This window comes from Rhinolophus sinicus, linkage group LG03 (genome assembly GCF_036562045.2).
Source record: "Rhinolophus sinicus isolate RSC01 linkage group LG03, ASM3656204v1, whole genome shotgun sequence".
Lineage (NCBI taxonomy): Eukaryota > Metazoa > Chordata > Mammalia > Chiroptera > Rhinolophidae > Rhinolophus > Rhinolophus sinicus.
This window is the reverse complement of record NC_133753.1, coordinates 87,341,427-87,356,241: the sequence shown is the minus strand read 5'-3', so window position 1 is coordinate 87,356,241 and position 14,815 is coordinate 87,341,427. Positions and strand designations below refer to the sequence as shown.

The 14,815-nt window shown below is 35.0% G+C and overlaps 1 long non-coding RNA gene across 1 annotated transcript in view; it reads left to right on the top strand.

Moving 5' to 3' along the window:
• The window catches only part of LOC141570377 (uncharacterized), a 42,118-nt gene extending 31,018 nt beyond the window's left edge, over positions 1–11,100 (top strand). Inside the window, exon 3 of the long non-coding RNA XR_012494381.1 lies at positions 9,834–11,100. This is a non-coding gene — a long non-coding RNA (uncharacterized LOC141570377). The remainder of the gene's footprint in view (positions 1–9,833) is intronic.
• The last annotated feature ends 3,715 nt before the right edge of the window (positions 11,101–14,815 follow it).

Sequence of the window (14,815 nt, the reverse complement as noted above, 5' to 3'; positions counted from 1 at the left end):
CAGCTTCCACAGTCTCTTCTGCAAAACTCTAGCCTCAGCACACTATTCCCCAGATTATTGGAGTGTGTTTATAATCAGTACGAAGAACTGTAACTTTGTAAATTATTCTACACAGACACAGATCAAGTGTCATTCCAACAGCTGGAAGTGGTAGTGACTTGGTATTCACTATCCAGTACGACTGTGCATTAATTTCCCATAATTATTGCTGATACCTTTTTACTGAGCCTTCAACCAACTTTAAATTGCTTGAAACTTCTGTGACGCAACTCAAAGTCAGTGTTCAGTCTCAATCCTTGGAGTTCTACTGACTCCGGTCTGGAACCCTTGCCTATTTTCCAACACCATTGCTCTGTGGATGTTCACACCTTTTTACAACAATAAGAAGGGATTTCTTCCTTGGGAAGACTCTGGGGAAGTTGCTCATTCTTGTCTGTACTGGAAGAGAATGGTCAACACCAGTGGTAACTTCCTGAGTCCTGCAGAGCTTCACGGCATTCCACCCCAATTTGAAACTCATAATCTTCTGATCCCAGCTGTCTTTTTCCAGGGCTGCAATTGTGTCAAATCACTTCTTAATGTCTAACTCTCCCTTCTACAAGGAGATGTGAATGTGAGGCAAAGACCTCATTCCAGCCACCCAATCTTAGTTTTTGTTTTATGTTGTTTTTTCCCTCAACTTGCTTCTCCTGCACTTAATCTTGAATAAGATCATGGGATTTTGCACGCTGAAGTTGGTTACCCTTTCCCTCACCAGGAGCTACCCAATGTAAGCCTGTGTTTGATCTTTGATTTTGTGTCACTTATTTCTAGTACAGGCCACAATACTGGGGGGGGGGGGAATCTAATCACATAGAACAGCAAGTTGGTTTATCCTTTCTCTGCTGGGTGCTGAAAAACTTATGCTACCGCAGAAATTTCTGCCTTGCAAAAAACTTGTTCTAAATTCAGGAACCAGTCAAGCACCAGTGCAAAAGCCTTCCCAGCTCTCACCGCATGTTACAGCTCAAAGAATCACACTCTGCATTATCCATCTGTGTATCTCAATCTCTAAGGCATTTTATTCTTTCACCTTTCCCCAAGGTTATTCAGTGTGCAGCTGACATCTTTCCTTCACAAGTGCACTTCTCAATCATCTGAAAAATGCCTCAACTTTTTGTCATATCCTAATCATACCACTGAGAGATCTTTCCTTCCCCAGGAAAAAACAAAAACAAACAAACAAAAACCACCACCATTCATTTCTCATATTAGGTAACAAGAATACATGAATCATCTTCTATGAGCATTGTCTTCAATATTCCTGCAGAAAGCTCATTTCTCACACTGAACATGCTTCGTGCCTGCAACGTCTATTTTTGAAATTGCCTTCCCCAAGCGGGTCCCCTGGAGATGACCATCACCTTCCACAGAAAAGGGATATCCACTGCAACCGCGATTTGTTCTAGCTAGTTCCTTCCCCCAAACACTATTCCAAACCATTGAGAAGCTCTCCTTGACAGCAAGGCAGACAAGAAGCACAGTTCAGCAAGCAAAGACGATACGTACCCGCTTATGGCCCTAACATTTTCAAAGCTTAAAGTTAGAATTACATCCAACTCACTATTAAACAAACATGCAAACACATAAAATCCAATGGATATTTTAATAATAATAACAATAATAATAATAATAAATAATATAGATGGTGGCATTGTGTACCAGCACTACTTAAGTATCTTATATTTATTAGCTCATTTACTCTTCACAGAATCTTATGAATTCAGTACTATTATGTTATCTAGATTTGGAGTAGGAAATTAAGCAAAGAGAGGTTTATTCACCTGTCCAAGAAACCATAAAGAGCAGATTCCAAAAAGGCACATGCACTTTCTATGAAGTTGCTGAATAGTAAAAATAAAGTTCCTCTTCACACAAAGGGCACCAGGGAATCGTTTACTCCTAGGCCGTTCTACTGCTTTAAACTGCTCCAAATTTCAGAGTCACTACTTGCAGGCAAGACATTTCATCTACTTTTGTTGTTTAATGTTTGTTTATTTCTTTGATAGAGATATAGAGTTCGACTTCACTCAGATTACCGCTTTTCACTGTCTTATTAAAATCCACTGAACAAAGAAGGGACAGGTATGGGTTGAAGAAACCCTGAACTACCACAAGAGTAATGTCAAATTTGTGTGTGAGTATTTATGTGCATCAAGTGATTTGTCCAAAGTCACACAGAAAATAAGTGGTACAGCGAAGATTTGACCTCAGGTGGCATAGCTTCTATGTCTGTCTAGTTAACTACTTCTAGTTACTATCTCAAATAATACTAATACTAATAATTCTATAATAATAGAAACTACCTTATATGGTAGTTACTATTTTTATGCTTCTTAGTAAAATGTCTGGCATATAGTAGGTACTCAATAAGTTTCTCCTATTATAATAAAGGTGAGATTATTTTGAGCTGGCTTAAAAATGGCATATATATATATAATTTTTTCTCCTGTATTTTCCTTAAATGTTTTCAGTTGCCCTTCCTACCTTTCCCCACACCAACAGGAAAATATGATTTTTAAGGAAATTTCATCATGCATTATCCAAATATTTAAGCAATTTTTAAGGGTTGTCCTCTATCCCAAGGATAAATCCTAAGCTCCTTAACACCTGGCTTCTAAATTCTCCATACTCATTTCTCACCAGTCTCCTCATACCACAGAATACCTAGCCACATCTCACCTCCCTTACCCTTTACTCCTCACAAAGCTGACTCCTACCTTCCTTCTTTAAACCAGAGCTCAGATGGCATAATGGCTGGCCCTACCTCCCATGTGGCCAACACTGAGTGAAGACCCTTGCCTTGTGCACTCCACAGTGTCTGGGGAGGGCACTTGATATTTCCCCTGCAGCACATATCATACTGTACAATAATAATCTGCTCATTTGTTGAAGCTTCTACAGGCTGTGTCCTTCTCAGATGCCAGATGAATGTTTGTTTAGTTTAGTATCAATAAAAGGCCTGACACAGGATAATGACCCAAAATATATTTGTGGAATGAATGCATAAACATTATTTAATGGATAATGTTCAAATTGGCTCTATGGAAGGAGAACAATTTGAATGTTGGAGCTATAACCTGCAATTATTTTGTCCTTTGCAAGGCTGAGTAGTCAAGGTTCTGTAGCAGTTAAGTACAACGAAGGAGGGTATTGCTACTCACAAGACAAATTTCCAATGACTGTCTGTGGTGAGTAGACAGGATGCTGTCAGGTAAGTTTAAGAGAAGAGCTGTTTATCCTGGAACCAAAAGTTTTAAGAAAGATTATCCATGATAGAGACAGAAAGAGAGAGATGAGGGGGTGAATGAGAGGGAAAGGGCAAAAGAAAAGGAAAAAATAAAATAGTGCGGAGGGAAGAGAAAAGGAAAATAAGGAAAGAAAAACGAGAGGAAAGGAGAGAGGGAGGGAGGAAGGGAGGAGGGAAAAAGAGGAAGGTGGAAGAAATTACAAAAAGAAAGTTCTATAGGTAAAATGGAAGACAGATACAGGTACATGTTATGGTGAGATTGTGCATCAGCTGGAAAGACATAATAACTAGAATTAATCACTTAGGAAAAAGGTGATTCTGCAGCAAAACCTCGTTAATATTTTTGTTTGTTTCTTTCTTTTAGAAGGGTCTCTGAGGCTGAGCAAAAGTCAACACTTCAATGCCTCTCAAAGACAGAGCAAATGATTCATTGAACCCACAAAAAGTACTTTCAATGTGCCATGTATGAAACAGTAAACAAGGTGGATACAATCTCTTCTTTAATCATATTTATAGTTTAGCCAGGGATATATAAATTATTTATAATGTTCCAGCATTGTGCTATGTTATATTCATGGATTTTCTTCATTTAATTCTTAAAGTAACCCTATGACACTGATGCTATTATTACACCCATTCTAAAGGTGAGGAAAATGAGGCTTAGAGGCAACAGTTTGCAACCCTTGCTGGACTTTAGGCTCACCAAGAGAGCTCTGTGAGTCCAGGCCGCAACCCCAGAGTTTACCATTTATTTGACCTGGAATAAGTATTAATGCTGAATATATATTTATAAACTCCTAAGTAATTTCAATTGCAGACAATTTTGAAAACTTTTATATTAGGCTGAATTTCTTATTCACCCAATGTTTCTTTGCTAATAAGTGGTAAGCCAGGACTCAAGACACAAATCTTTCTGATTTCACTTTCTGCTGGTACCAGATTCCTTGCTATGTCTTTATGCTAACATCAAAAGACATCAAGAATGGAGAAATGTAGGTGTTCATTGAAACAAATGTCTATTATTGGTCTAAAGGGGCATGGTCATTAGGAGAACGGTGTTGAAAGAAAGACATGTTACTCATCAGAATGATATATTTCTCCTGGTCTTTATGAGGAGATTTGAAATGAGTTAAGGCTTTATTTTATTTATCTCCACATAATAACCTGGTTCCTTTATGCCAAGGAAACTTCTGACCAAGAGATGCATATGCAACGAACGTTTCACTCTATGGTCACCACCCTTTCTCCAACAAGATATTGTACTTGCATACACACTCTATGTCCTTTTTCATCCCTAAGTGTTAAGTGGAAAATTGCAAGTGACATGTTTCTAAGTGATTTTCAAAAAAATTCCTTGATTGGTTTTGAGGTGGATATTTAAAAAGAAATAATTTATCTCTTTACAGGAATATATTTTTAAATATCAGGACATAATCCTGTTTCTACTGTATAAGAGTAAAGTTGATCTTAATGAGACTTAGAGAAGCAAATCACCAAAAAGGGTAGTGTTCATTTAAAAACAATGACATTTTTACGACAGTTATTCTCTTCCATTCTTAAATTTGGCAAAAGTTTTGATTGCACCTCATTTTCTCATTAGCCACAATAGCAATGAATATTAATGACTTATGAAAATTAGGAAATCAAGGTAGTCAGCTAGAGCACTTATTCATTCTTTTCATTAAGGGAAGACAAAACTTATTTTGTGTGTGAACTTGGAAGCAGAGCTGCCATGTTGTTTTAAGAGATGGTTAAAACCGTATTTATTTCAATCAATTTTCAATATGCCACCTCAATCTTAAATTCTTATTCTCCTCAATTTCCACCTTGTTTTCCAAAATAACCAAAGAAATATCAATAAAGTTTATCTTTTTAAATTATTGTTTATTTTTAATATATATCATGTTACACTTAAATGGATTAGAAATGAGGTAAGGCGTCTCCTTATTTTCAATGTATTTACTTAAAATATTAAAATAACATTTTGAAGATCATTACTCAAATCTGTTATGATCAATTGAACATACATATCAATTACACACTAACCCATATTAAATGAGACTAAGGAAGAAAACAAGGTACAAAATTACAAGAACAAAGAGAATAGGAAAGAAGATAAGCACAGACAAGAGATTGCAACAAATCTTTGGATGATGGAAAGCAGATAGAAGAATGAGATGAATTGTAGTTAGGAGACTTGAAAAAACTACAGTTAAGTCTTTAAAAGACAGAAATTAAAAACAAAATATATTCATGGGACTTTGGACTTCAAGTTTCCAGAATAAAGCTATAACATATAGGCTGAAATGGGGATGGTGGCTTAAAGATCTGTACACATGGAAGATGAACACCATGGTGCCAGCCTCTTACCACTCTGCTGAAACACACCACTCCACTTACAGGAAATGCATTCCTTATTCTCACTAGAAATTGGAGATGGGCTTTTAAATGGAAGCAAAGGGAAAGCAAAGGGTCTAAGTGAGGTACGGGGCTGAAAAATTGGGTTTTCATTGAAGTCTAAATAGCCAAAATCAGTTCACTGTAGAGAACTGCAGTTCCCAGATCATTGGTAGACAGGCAATTATCTACTAGAGAACAGAGCCAGCTTCATAGGTTTGCAGTCTTGTAGGACCATATGCTTAGAAGGACCACATTCTTAGTTTAATACCCTTCTGTTACTGTCTTGATATTCTCAATTTTTCAAAAAGGGTCTCTGCATTTCCAGTTTGCATTGAGCCTCACACATTATGCAGGGCTGACCAGATGTCTATTTTCCAGAGAAGAATGGCCAAAGAGAACAGACCTCCAGATATTGGCAAACATGACTATGAACACTGAGAGTCTAATTAGCTCTTTCATGCCTCACTGTTACATGTGAATGGACATCTAAAAATCAGCAGCCATTTGGGAGAGCTTATTACATAGAAAGAAAAATAAAAACAAAACATAATTAACCCAGAGTAAAAAAAATAATATAGTTTCATTCTCATGCAATGAAACTATAATTAATAACTCTCTAAGCTATGATATTACATAAACAAAAGCATATACTACAAAAATAAATATTCAGTAAAAACAATGAGCTCTTACAAATTAAAATATTATAACTGGACTTATAAGTTCAATAAAAACATTGAAAACAAACTTGAATTAATCAGTAAGAAGTTAATGATGAAACAATGGAAGATAGGTCAAGGAGATGGAAAAAATCAGACTATTCCAGCAAATCCAACAGCCAACACATAGCATAATTAACAATGAAGGAAGAAATGAGAGAAAAATATTTTAAAAGTATAATACAGACAAATTTTTCCAAATTAAAACTTATGTCTGTACACGAAAAGGCTTATTAAGTAGTAGAAAAAGGAAAATTTTGTGAAAAGCCAAGGACAAAGACAAAATTCTAAAATCTCTAGGTGAGAAAATATATTCAGAATGTTAAGATTGAAAATGAGAATGATGTCATCTTGGCAATAATAACACTAAAAATTAGATGACAGTACAAAAATGTCTTCACCAGCAGTGTATGATGGTTCCTTTTTCTCCACAGCCTCTCCAACATTTGTTATTACTTGTCTCACTGTAGTTAGGAGACTTGAAAAAGGGTCTAAGTGAGGTACGGGGTTAGTTCATTGATAATAGCCTAACTGGTACAAGGTGATATCTCATTGTGGTTTTGATTTGCATTTCCCTAATAGCTAGTGAAGTTGAGCATTTTATCATATATCTGTCAGCCTTTTGCATGTCTTCTTGGGAGCAGTGCCTGTTCAGGTCCTCTACCATTTTTTTTTTAAATTAGATTATGTGGGGCTTTTTTTGTTGTTCAGTTGTATGAGTTCTATATATCATCAGAGGTGTTGTTTGCAAATATCTTCTCCCATTAAATTGGTTGCCTCTTTATTTTGTTGATAGTTTCTTTCTCTGCAGAAACTTCTTAGTTTGATATAGTCCCATTCATACAGCCACTATGGAAAACAGTATGGAGATTACTCAAAAAAATAAGACTAAAATTACCCTAGGACCCATTAATCCCTTTTCTGGGTATCAACCTCAAAAATCTGAAAACATTTTCCATATAGATCTATGCACATCTATGCTGCATTATTCACAGTGGCCAAGACATGGAAACAAAGGAACTGTCCTTTGATAGGTGATTGGATAAAGAAGATGTGGTATATTCGCACAATGGGATACTATTCTGCCATAAGAAAAGATGAAATACTGCCATTTGCAACAACATGGATGGATCTTGAGATTATAATGTTAAGCAAAATAAGTCAGACAGAAATAGTAGAGAAGCATATGATTTCACTGATATGTGGTATATAAAACTGAAAACAACAAAACAACAAGAAAAACAAATGAAGAAATAAAACTCATAGACAGACAATAGTTTAGTGGTAGATGAGGGTAAAAGGGATCAAATATATAGTGATGGAAGGAGAACTGACTCTGGGTAGTGAACACACAATGCAATATGTAGATGATGTATTATAGAAATGTACACTTGAAACTTACATAATTTTACTAACCAATGTCACCCCCATCAATTTAATTTAAAAATGCCTTCACAATTCTGAGTACAACCTGAAGTTTTATAAACAAACTCAAATGGGGACTAAAGATATTTATGCCAAATGTTTTATCTCTATGTGCCATTTAATAGAAATATCAGGATAATATGATTCAACAAAATAAAGTCATTTTTGAAAAAGATAAAGACATAGGATTTTGTATAAGTTGCATGCCTGTGAAGCTGGCCCTATCTCTGGTGACATTTGCCCGGCCTCCAGTGCAGGAGAGGAACAAAGAGAATACCAAAGATGAGAGTTCTGGCATAGACAGCAAGCATTCCTTTTTGGAGTAAGAGAGCCAAGGGGTCTGAGAACATACCAGCAGGAGGAAATTCAACTAATAGAATACTGGATGAATTTAAGCATTGCACAATTATATTGCTAATATTTTAAAAATAAGTTGGAATATTTGGACAAGTACAGCACAATGTCCACAGAAAATTAAGCACATGCAGAAGATGACAACTATTAAATCTAGGAAAATAAAACATAAAAGAAAAAAGTGCATATATATATATATATATATATACATATATATATCATATATATATTTTGTGGCATGTATATATATATTTTTTCTTTTAAGTTTTATTATATATATATATATATATATATGTAATCACTTATATATTACATAACATATATGCCATTTGGTTCAGTAGTGAACATCTATAAAATCATACTGATATACACTGAATATTGATTTAATAAAACATTGTGAAATGGGAAAGGAAAAAAAAAAAGGGAACTCAAAGAAAGCTAAATATTTAACTTCTATAAAATAAAGTTAATCGATAAATATCTAAAACCAATACATTGAGAAACACCAGAATATGTATAAGTTGAAACAGAAGGGTAAATAATAAGAGAAGAAGCATAAATTATTAATTAGAATCTCTAATGGAAAGTACTGGTATATTATGGAATAATATTGCATATACTTCTTTGTTTAAATCCTTTTTAAATTATTTGACCTTCAAATTATGTGCATAGATTTCTTTAATAAATAAAATTTTACTTAGCATAATTTAAAATATAAATCTCTCCAAAATTCAAGGGACTAAATTGCTTCCTGAAATTCAAATTCAGCCAAGTTTTAGATCAATATATGAATATATTACCTTTGCATTAAACAGTGGGGTCTTCAGAGACTGAATTATTATACGTCTATCAGAGAATATGACAAGCCCACAAGCAAGTGAAGGGAAAACTCTAAGTAAAGACAAAGTAGTAACAAAACTGAAGAGTCAATGAAAGTTCTTGACTGAAACATATAACACATGTGCCCTAGAAATATAGGATTTACCTAGCAGTAGAATACTAACAATACTAAATATAGCCACCAAAATTGAATACACTTTAGAGTTCTCAAAGAATAGCCACATTTGTTATTTTACTATTTAAAATGAAATAAAAAAATATATACAAAATGAGCTGATAATGTGGCAATAGTTCATATGAACAGAGCCAAAGAAAACATTTTTGTTTTGTGTTAATTACCTGGGTGTTTTGAGCCAAAGGACTTCTATAGGCTAAATTATTTGGATAATTTATTTATATATACAAACTTATTTATCAAGGGAGCATAGCGTCCTGAATTAATTTTCTAACTTGAAAAAAAATATTAATTTAGAAGAGATGAAAGCCCTCTAATGTTTTGCTAAATTACTCACCTTCTTGTTAATTTGAATCCTAAATTATTAATCTCCTCCATATCTACAAAGATCTTCAATACAATCTCCAGGCACATCAACAATATTTTGTGGCATCTTCCTTAAAAATGATACAAAACTGCTTTACTCTCAGTTACAGCAATTGGGGAAGTCTTTGCCATTTGATTTCTGTCATGCTCTGTAGGCTTCATTTGCATACATTAAACTGAATGAGACATTTCATATTTTTAAAGTGAACTTTAACCAAATAACTAGAGTGGAATGAGATTCTTCCTTCTTTTCAATTTCCCATTTCAGCCTCTGCCGTAAGAAATCAGGTGACCCGTTGTGCACTTTGCTGGGCTCCAAAGGATGACATCAAACAGTTCAGCAACATGCAAATCAAATTCCCCTCAAGATCGTGTTTTCTCGCACTTGGTTCAAGAAATTTAATGTAAAGCCTTGTCATTGGTGTAATTTAATATAAAGCCTTGTAATTGAAATGTCAAGAAATTCATATTTTTCTTCCTCAGAAACTGTTGGATGTGTTTTGAAAGAAGAAAATTATTAAAAATTCCAACTGCAAAACTGAAGACAGAGAAAAATTCTGACTCCGTTTAAAAATCAAGAAAAGTGAATTCAACTTTGTCGGGTCCTGCATGATAAGAGCTGTGGGAAATAAGAAGGGCGGTGCAGGGTTAAGAAAGACAGGAGCCAAGAACAGAGTGCAAGTGAGTCCAAGGGACTCAAGTCTCAAGGACTGAGCCCCAAATCGGGCCAAACACATCTCTTTTATTGGTGGATATATAAGGAAGTAAAATTGTTTTTTCTATGGTCTGTGATTTCTGTGCCTGCTGGCTGTTTTCCCTAATTGTCCCCATTGTGCTCCAATATGTACTGTGCCTTCACACGCACACAATCCCAGGAGATGGAGTCATTATTTAGAAACCATGTGATAAGAGGGGGGAATGACCGATGTCATTCCATTGGGACTCTGCTCTGCGGAGACACTTCCTTTGGTGCCACAGGATCTGTGCGGGGGAACTACCGGTTTGGCAGCTGTAAGGCAACACAACTTCTTTTATTTTAAACTGTATCAAACTCATATACTTAGTTATTGAAAGTTCTCCTCACTAGTCACCCACCAGCAGAATCAACAAAGTAATTAAATAAAAGTTAAAAGTTCTAGTGAGGGGACACACTTTCCATTTTCATAGCACCTGAATACAGTCTTTGGAAACTACCAAAATGTCCTTCGATAGATGAATGGATAAAGAAATTCTGGTATATATATACACAATGGAATACTATTCGGCGGTAAGAAAAAATGAAATAGGACCATTTGTGACAACATGGATGTATCTTGAGATTATAATGCTAAGTGAAATAAGTCAGACAGAAAAAGCAGAGAACCATATGATTTCACTGAAATGTAGTATATAAACCAAAAACAACAAAAGAACAAGAGAAACAAATGAGAAACAAAAACTCACAGACACAGACAATAGTTTAGTGGTTGCCAGAAGGTAAGGGGGAGGTGGGTGGTAGATGAGTATAAAGGGGACCAAATGGATGGAGAACTGACTCTGGGTAGTGAACATGCAATGTGATTTATAGATGATGTAATACAGAATTGTACACCTGAAATCTATGTAACTTTACTAACAATTGCCACCCCAATAAACTTTAATTAAAATTAATTAGTTAATTGATTGTGGGTTTATTTCAAAAGCTTTGGTCAAGGTGCAAGACGGGAACAGTTTGGAAGACTGATACCCACCCAGAACTCCTTTTACGCCACCATTAATGCTGCCAATAAAATTCTCAAAACTAAGGATAGGCAAGAACAGAAAGCACCAATGGACTGATCCATGCCTATATACCCTGAAGGCTATTTAAGTCCCACATAGGTCTCTGGACAATGACATCATGAAGAGTGGCAAGTAGTATCCTGCCAGATCTGCCTTGTACAGCTTCAGTGGTAGAGGCAGGACAGAGAATAGTGGTCACAGAAGGGTTTCACAGATATGAGAAGAGCCTACCACATGCAAAGTAGCATATACTATACAACTGAAGACCAACACCAGCAGTACAGTGTCTTAAAATGAGTTGTTCATGTTTAGCATCATTTAGCAGCATTGCTTAATTCTGATATAAATAGGCATGGTTATGTAAATATTCATAAGGCAAAGTATAATAAGAAAGTAATATTATTTTTTTTTACCATTTAACTTGTCATTGAAACAGATATAAATTAGGGATGTAAAATCAACAATCCTATGCATGATATTAAAAGATCAGCAGTGTATAAAAATTACTTTACAATTATTATTTTATTTCTTAAGTTAAACATACTTAGGAAGATAGTTGAGGATATAAAATGTCAGAGAACCTTCCCCATCACACACAAAAAGAATAAACACATAACACATAGCAATAGCACATACAGTGATTTACATTTAAAACACAATAGTTACTACCACAGAAAATAAAAATTTAAAAATGTATTGAAATAGAACAAACTACACACACTCACACACACCACAAAAGCACAAATAACCCCAAACTTTTCAAAAACGTACAAACATTGAGGACCCATGAAATATATCATAGTAAAGAAGTTTCTTTTTTTCTAAAATATATTAACATAGATTGCTTAAATTCAGTTAATGTGAAACAATATTCCACATAAAAAGAAGAAACATTGAGGTTTTGTAAAAGCACACAAAACCGGGCATCTTCTGGGGGCTACAAGACTCCTGATGAAATATATTTGGAGAGACCTAAAGGATCTCTTTTCTTTAATATTCCAGGGCTTTCTAGTAGTATGGTGCCCCTCCGTTCTAATACAGGGCCACTACAGCTGTGAGGTGCTAGGAATGAATGCTACTGCTTATTAACAAGTGATCTCAGACAAATCATTTACTCTATCTTAATCTCTAATAAATGGGAATACTGTAATTCTCAGTTATGCATAGTCTCATAGAGGGAAGACATAAATGTAAATAGTGAACACATGTTACATAAAGCCTATCATCAAGTAGGTGATTGAAAAAAAAAGAAAAAACATTCATTGAGTTTAAACCTATTGTACCCCGCTGTGAAATTCAAAGGTAATACTTACAGGTTCAGTAATAGACTAGTAATAAGGAGGCAATTAACAAGTGGTAGTCACTATAACGTTTATCATATTTTTAAAAGATGTGATCACTGCTTTCAATAAATGAGAAACAAAATGCTCATGCTTGGACAATTAATGAAAATTAATAGCCAGTAAATAAATAATATCCATAAACTATGCACATTATAAAAATCAGAGAAAAAATGTTCAGTTTGAGTTGGAATAAGTAAAGCAGGCCTCACATGGATATGCTACTCTAGTGTAATCACTACCAACTTTAGAGCATTTTATGTGTTCCAAATGTAGGCTCCATCACCAATCGCAGGCGCCCAGACTAAAATCCTGAATTTTAAAAACTCTTCCATACAGATCATTTCTGTGAGTCTATAAAATTGGCAGCTACTGAGTGGATGCTATGTGTCTACATGTGACATTTCAAAACTTTTTAATGAGTTCTTTCATTTTATGTTGCGTCACAAGTGAAACCAAATAGAAACCAAAGCTAAGTATGAGCAGATGGTGTGAGCACAGAGAAGCTAAGCAGCAGAGAAAACATTTCTTGAATTAATCAAGTTCTGTCAGAAGATGTGAAAAATGTTTTATTTATTTCTATCTATGAGTTCAACCTTTGAGGATACTGACTCTAGAGTATGTGACCTTTTGGCTGAGATTTTCTTCAATTTTCCTTTTGTCTCCCTTCGAATATGAGTTATTCTTTTCCTTGTGAGATATGGTTAAGTTGGGAGTGATAACATATTGACTGCTGTGAACACTGCTTCTTAATTTTTATTACTGGTAATATTCACCAACTTCAATGTGTGACAAATTTGTGTTTACCGAAAAAAAAAGTCAAGTTCTATCTTTACACAAAACCTTAAACTATTGAACTTTCAGGATCAGTACAAAATATTATTAGGCAAAAATGCAACTGTTATATTTTGTGTAAGCAATTTCAGGAGTTTGTGTGTTATTCAATCTTCATTCAGGATCATAATCAAAATGATTTTTTCTACCAACTTCCAAGGAAAATGAGTCCACAAATATAAAAGAAAAAGTTTGATCTACCCATAGAAATCAGACGTGCTAAATACACATTCCTCCAGATTTTAAAAAATCGTGTCTGTGGAATCAGGAGAGCTAAGAAAGCTGTGGCGCGAAGCACCTCTCAGTCCACCATGTCGCTCTTCCTTGCTGTGTGGGAGGAGCCCCGTGGCTGCGAACTCGCGCAGTCTCCATCTCTACAGAGGGTCTCGCCACTCAAGATCATAGGACAAGACAAACTCCACAAAAAGTCCTGATTTTATGTAAAAATTGTCTGTACTTGCTCACAATGTCCTGTAACCACCCCTTAGAAAGAAAGCTTGTCCTGGAGCATTCTTTAAAAATAATAATAAATAGATAAAAACCCACTCAGCCAACTAAACACAGTCCTATGTAACACACCTATCCAGAGAAACCTAATCTGAAAGCTCCCATAGAAGAGCTTATGAGCTCTGGTTCTGAAATCATACCACACTGGGCATGTTAGAATTTTTACTTGACCTTCTATTGACTGTGTTTCATAATCACGATGTGCCACTCCTTCCTGTTTTTCTCCATAAGATAACTCCAGTGATAAAATTCGCTCACTAAGATTATTATGAGGACTGAGAAAATACATGTAAAGTGCTTAATGTGGGTCATTTCCCACAGTAAATACTCAATATTAGCTATATTTTAATATTGTTATTAATATGGTATATTATAATATCTCCATAGGTTGTACATTATAAAAATTCCTTTCAAAATATTTTCAGTAATATGTACATGGTCCTTGACATAAGAAATACCAATATTCCTGTCTTGGACTTAGAAAAGTGAAATTTGGTTACAGTCTTTCCCTCACGAATTCTTATTACAGAAAATTTATTTAATGGAGTCATTCTGTGAAACATTTTTTTCTCCTGTAAATTAGTGAGATTGACTTCTCATGATATTTCACCTTGGGTGTCATGAAGTACAAATTCAATACTGTCATAAGAAATGTTATATAAGTAAACCTGAATGCTGTATTACTAGAAAGGAAAGAAGGAAGGAAGGAAAGAAGGAAGGAAGGGAGGAAGGGAGGAAGGGAGGAAGGGAGGAAGGGAGGAAGGGAGGAAGGGAGGAAGGGAGGAAGGGAGGAAGGGAGGAAGGGAGG